Source organism: Pipistrellus kuhlii, unplaced genomic scaffold (genome assembly GCF_014108245.1).
Source record: "Pipistrellus kuhlii isolate mPipKuh1 unplaced genomic scaffold, mPipKuh1.p scaffold_m20_p_16, whole genome shotgun sequence".
Taxonomy (NCBI): Eukaryota; Metazoa; Chordata; class Mammalia; order Chiroptera; family Vespertilionidae; genus Pipistrellus; species Pipistrellus kuhlii.
Genome location: NW_023425471.1, coordinates 25055361 through 25061360, shown reverse-complemented (window position 1 = coordinate 25061360; position 6000 = coordinate 25055361). Strand labels below are relative to the sequence as shown.

General features: G+C 33.8%; 1 protein-coding gene across 1 annotated transcript in view; it reads left to right on the top strand.

Moving 5' to 3' along the window:
* Window positions 1-448: 448 nt before the first annotated feature.
* The window catches only part of GPR174 (G protein-coupled receptor 174), a 37483-nt gene continuing 31931 nt past the window's right edge, over window positions 449-6000 (top strand). Inside the window, exon 1 of the mRNA XM_036439843.2 lies at window positions 449-787. The gene's annotated coding sequence lies outside the window, so the exon portion shown is untranslated. The remainder of the gene's footprint in view (window positions 788-6000) is intronic.

Sequence of the window (6000 nt, the reverse complement as noted above, 5' to 3'; positions counted from 1 at the left end):
TTTGTACATAGAAGAATACTCCAGGTAAAAAAGTCTACCACATCTTGACTTCTTTCTTGGGATCTACCTAAGGGATATCCTTAAATAAGGAATATCCACTTTGGTAACTAAACACACCAACTTAGGAGCTGTGAGAAAGGATCACAGTTTAGATTGCAATGGTCCACTAACTATGGCAGGGTCCAGAGGTCACCTAGCTTAAGCAGAGGGCTCCATAAATAAATAGGTTGTGTATTATTGTTTTTACAAAATACTCAATGCTTAGTGCAGTCCCAGGATTGGAAGATAATGCACTTAGCCCTATAAATAGAAATGAGAGTGTGAAGCTTTTCAAACTAAATGTACAGCCCATACTGTAGCCCTGCACCCTGCATCATTAATGAGAGAGAGTGAGGTGCTGCCCCCTGGAAAACGGAAATGTGCAGTGTGCACAGAGTAATTTGCATATTTCACTCTGACTTTTCACTAGCATGCTTTCCAAGATGATAGTGGTTAGGTAATGCTGAGAATTTAATTTTTCCCCCTTTTCCTCTCTTAATTTTTCTTTTGGCTTTTGTTGTTGTTGTTTCATTTTGTTGTCTTTTTCTCTTTCCTCTTTCTTTCATCATTCCTTTCATTTCCTTCTTTTGTTTTCTTTTCTCTTTTTTTCTAGTAATGAAGCAGGATTGGATTTGGTGTTCTTAGAACAGAGAGCTGGACTTGATATACAGATCAGTAGCATCCTTGTTGCAGTGGCTGTGGTATGAATTCTTTAGAGATCTATGAAGAAAACAAAGAAACTGAAATGGTAGGTTCCAGTTTTTTAATGCATAATTAGCACTTATTTGTGCCTTTCACATTGATATATAGTACTGTTCTCTTTATAGCAGGTTCTGTTATATCTAAGGGTGATGTGAATATAATAAAGCTGGACTATCCCCATATATAAGTTCCTTGGTATTTGTACAAACAAAAATAATTATATTGTTGGCTGCCTGAGATGGGTGAGGGGAGTAACTGTAAACTTATAGAAATGTAAGTTTGATATGGAGAGGTCTTTTATGACATTTTGCTCAATTGATATTATATAAAAGAGCCCTGTGAACATTTGTAATTTAACCTACTCTATTAAATAGAGTTACTTGCACAAATATGCAGGGTGCTTTTAATGTACTCTTTTCTATAATTCTTTAAAGATAATATTTTTATTTGCTGGGTGATTAAAATGGTTAAATTTATGTTTTGTTATTTTCAAAATAAGCTCTGATTAAAAATAAGAGACCTGTAATACCTCAGGACCTTTACCAACATGAATACATATTCCTGTCAGCTTGTATAAGTTACATATTTTTATGGTAAAAGTGAATTGTAATCAATGTTAGCTGTATAGATTCTGCCTTCAAAGAAAACCATCTAGAAGAATAAAGTATTTATAATTTGAGAGATGGGAAAGAAAAACAGCAGGCACAGTTGTTTTATTAATCATAGATAAGCTATATCAGAATAGTCAGTACACTAAAAACAGCAACATGTAAACTGATATTGGATTAAACTTACATTTTAGAAACTTATAGACTTAGCTTATTTTTTAAAAATGTAAGTGAAATTGTTTCCTGACTTGCATGTTGTTTCTCTTTTGCGCTCAAAGAGAAAATATTAAGGAAGGTGCCTTCTAATTTTAAACCAAAGATGAGGCTATCAATGGCATGTAACTTCTAAGAACTGCATTCAGAGTTTATAAGAAAGGAAAAGATGGATTTCCATGGCACAACATGATCAAGCATTAAGTCTCAAATGACTTTCCTGGCTCTTTCTCTGCTGTCAACAGTATTGTGCAAAAACTTCATTTCTTACTGCTCTAATATTTCCAGGGGGGGGGGGGATGTTATAATTTTATTCAATTAGCAGAGCTACTATTTGTTAAAGAGTTTGGGGTCATTCAGCAAGGAGCATTTCTTTTCTGAAACTACTGTAAATCTCAAGTATGGTGGCAAAGGCATCAATCTTATAGATAGGATTTAAGTTTTGAAGCCCAGGGAAAGATTCCACAGCCACACTAGCAAATGTTATTTAGATTATATAAAAGAAGTTTGTGTCAGAGGGGGGTATTTTTCTAAATCATAGAACATGTTCTCTGCACTTATGAACACACGCACTGCTCTATTTTGCTAAATATATGCAGTAATATTTCTGTGAGACAGGAATCATGTCATGTATTTATTTTGCTGGGGCCAGTGCAATATGGTTCTGATTATTGTAAAAGTGAATAAACACAAAGTAGGACATTGACCTCTCCGAAAACCACCCTGAATTTCCACTTAGAGACCATTAGAATGAACTCAATTGCCTTCCTTTGTACTAGGTAACTGAAATGCTTTTTGCCTTACTGTCATAGACACTTTTGGCACCAACCAGATGCACTGAACCAGAAAGGGAATTTGACTTCTTCTTCTGACCACTACCTTTTCCTGTGAGGAGATACCACAGATAGTCCTGTTTCCCTTACCCACTAAAGTGGTTTTTCAAAAATGTTTCTGTGCGCCATAGGTGTCAAGAGTCAGTCTCCAGACCCCAAGCTAGAGAATGGAAAATAATCAGAAAAAGATTCAAATCCTATCATTCACAGAAGTGATGGCAAAAAAGAGTGCTTTGGGAAGTAACATAGATTGACAGCTTTCGTTTTAGTTGGGAAACCTAAGGCTCAGAGAGTTATAGTGACAGGGACAAGTACTTCTTTGAATCTGTGCCAGGGAAAAGGCTAGAGTCTAGGTATTTTGATGTCTCATCCAGTAATTCTTTCACTCTTATCGCCTAACAATATTTGAGGATTAAGAGAGAAATGCATTATTCATTGGGAAATGTTAAAAGATGTAATATTGAAATCACTCAAGAGCCTTTCAATGACAGTGACACACTTAAGGCTGTTCCCAAGAGCCCTGATAATGTAGCAAAGCTTGATTTGGGTTTTTTACCACTGTTTCATTGCAAGAATAGGAGATAATTTTCCCTACTGTGCCCACATAAAAAAATCCCCAAATGCAAATTGATAAACACTAAGTGTTGTAATACGACAGTAATATAGACCTGGCCATCTACTGAATCCTTAGGTGCTATATTGAGTGGCAGGGCAACAGTTTGATCAAGCTATAAGACAAGAGATCGTATTCAGGAAGTCCTGAGGTGTAGGAGATTTCAGACTTCAGAAGGCAGTCAAGATTACAGGGTATGTGCCTAACAAAAGCATGGATATGGGACTTAAGATAAAGTGTGTGGAAGCATAATATTATACTAGTTGGTACTATGTGAATCCTGAAGAGGAAGCCACAGTTAGTGGCTTGACTATAGTCACTGTTTATATGACAGGGTGGTATATGCAATTAGAAAATTAAAGTGAGTTCTCTTGGTATAATCACTGGAAGGCAATTAGGAGTCAGGGATGTGCTTCACAGATGTCACTTTCATTTTAAGCAATAACTGCATTAGCATTAGTAATATATCAACATGCAGACAGAGTTCCTGATAAATAATCAAAAGTGCAGGATATTAACCAAAATAAAGTCTGTATAGACTCTGGAGATTTGGGTATGGGCCAGAAACTTCACTGACTCTAATAATCTAGTGAGGAAATCAAAGTTTACACTATTGGCCATAATTAGTATCACATAGAAGCCTGAGTTGTGCCCAGAGCATGAGCTAAAGCTGCCCATTCAAGTTCAGTTGTATTTCCAACAGCCTAATTACTATCTCCCTAAGCATTGAAGATATATGCAAATGTCTGCTACCAAGTATAAAGCCCCTCAACTCCTTCCTTACTTCTTGATAATATATTTTTTCTTCCAAAACACTTTTAGTCAATCTCACACTATTTATGGAAGACAATGGCAAAGTTTTCTACACATTCTCAGCAACAGAAAAAAAGGCTTTAATATTGTTATAATTACAATTACTTAGCTAAAATTCTTTTCTGCTTTACTTGGTAGATCAGATCTGGCTATTTCTCATAAATTAATAAACATGTTACCAGATATTTTTTTACATGCTGATGATTTAATTTTATATGATAAAACAATTTTTTACAAGTTATTTATAGGGTAACTGTAATGATGCTTATTTAATGTTTGGAGTATTTAATGTTTTAAAATATATATTTTTTTATTGACTTCAGAGAGGAAGAAAGAGGGAGAGGGAGAGATAGAAACATCAATGATGTGAGAAAATCATTGATGTGCTGCCTCCTGCACACCTCCTACAGGGATTGAGCCCACAACCCAGGCATGTTCCTTGACTGGGAATCAAAACATGCTTCATGATTCATAGATTGATGCTCCACCACTAAGCCACATCAGCCAGGCTTAATATTTTTTAAATGACACAAATTAATCTATGAATTGCTTCTTTAAAACTAAAAATGTGTTATCCTGTGTGGCTACCCTTTTTTGATTTTTACATTTTTAAGACAAATTTATTTTTTACATTCAATATTATTTTGAACTAGTTTCAGGTGTACAGAATAGTGGTTAGACAATTATCTACTTTACAAAGTGCTCCCCAACCCAGATATTTCCAGTGGCTACTTTTTGTTGAAGTGCCAGACCAAAAGGTGTGCTGAAAATGAGTGACATGTAGAAGATTTATTATTTATCAGCTGTGTTTTTTTAAACCCATTTAATTCTAAAAATGCAAAAGGAAATGTTTTCTTGTGTTTTATTATTAATGTCACATCAACAGATATAATAAAGCTGCTCTGATTAGAGGCAAATAAAGTAGTAAGACAGTGGCTTTAAATTACAGAAACAATGTGTATCCTAAATTAACTATAAAAAGTTAAGAGCTCTTTCTCTGTTCTTCAAGGAAAAGTGAAGTTTTTTTTAAACTAATGAATATTTACCAACTTGATATATATTGTGAATATGTAAGAATCAAGGATGTGTACTAGACATACTTGTAGAGTCTAAAACTAAACACTGGTGCTATCTTTAAGCAAATTGATTCAACAAAGCTGAATATATTTTATAAATAATTCTATTAGAAATGCTCTAAGATATGAAATTATGTTAACACATGCCTCTCACAGAGATAAGTTAATGATTTTCCAAATAATTCAGTTAATGCAGTTAGAGGAAGAGAATAATCCATGTCCAATAAACAAACTTTTTTTCAGTAGACAGAACACTATTCTGTTACTGTTTTACTCAACTTACCTGAATAGCTTAAATTTGTAGGTTTAGAAATAATATTTTTGGCTTGGGTGATAGGAACTTGCAAAGGTGTTTTTTAAAATCTATATTTTCTTAACCATTATCAATTTTTATAACAAATATTTCCGTTATTTAATATTCTAAAATTAAATAAGATTCTTTGGCTCTTTCCACATTTTTACAATAATAATAATAGCTTCCTTTTATCTATTTCAGTCCATTTTCATCAGGATCTGATTATTTTATTGTCTTATTGTTTTAAATTATTGTTTAAAATTGTTTCCCTTTCATCTTAATATCTTTTAATTATGAAATTACTAACAGGCTTGTCTTTTTTTTTTTTTAAGAATGTGAGAGTCAAAACTAAGAGTTATTGATTTCTAATACTTCATAAAACTAATTTGATATAAAAAATTCCAGTCACTTGAACTAGCATTAGTCTCTCTGAAGAACAACTAACAATGGAAATATTTTTTTTATCAAGAACAGGCACAGTCCATATCAAAGCATCTGGAAAAATAATGCCTTTCCCTTTGAAATTCTATAACCTCCAAAAGCTTATCATAACTTAGAAGAAAATTGTTTAATTTCTTATCAGTGGATATAATAAAGATACCTCACTGAAGCACAGTTTGAATATGACAAGCTGTGAAGTGACTAGTGTTAATAACCAATCCAGATAAAATAGGGAAAGATTTGGGCCCGAGTTATCCTGAGTGGGGAACATCCATTAGATTTTGGGCTACTCAGCTCTGCTCTGGCCACTTGACGAAAGATCCTCTTGGTCACAGAGGATATAGTGAACTTCCCTTAGTTTTGGACC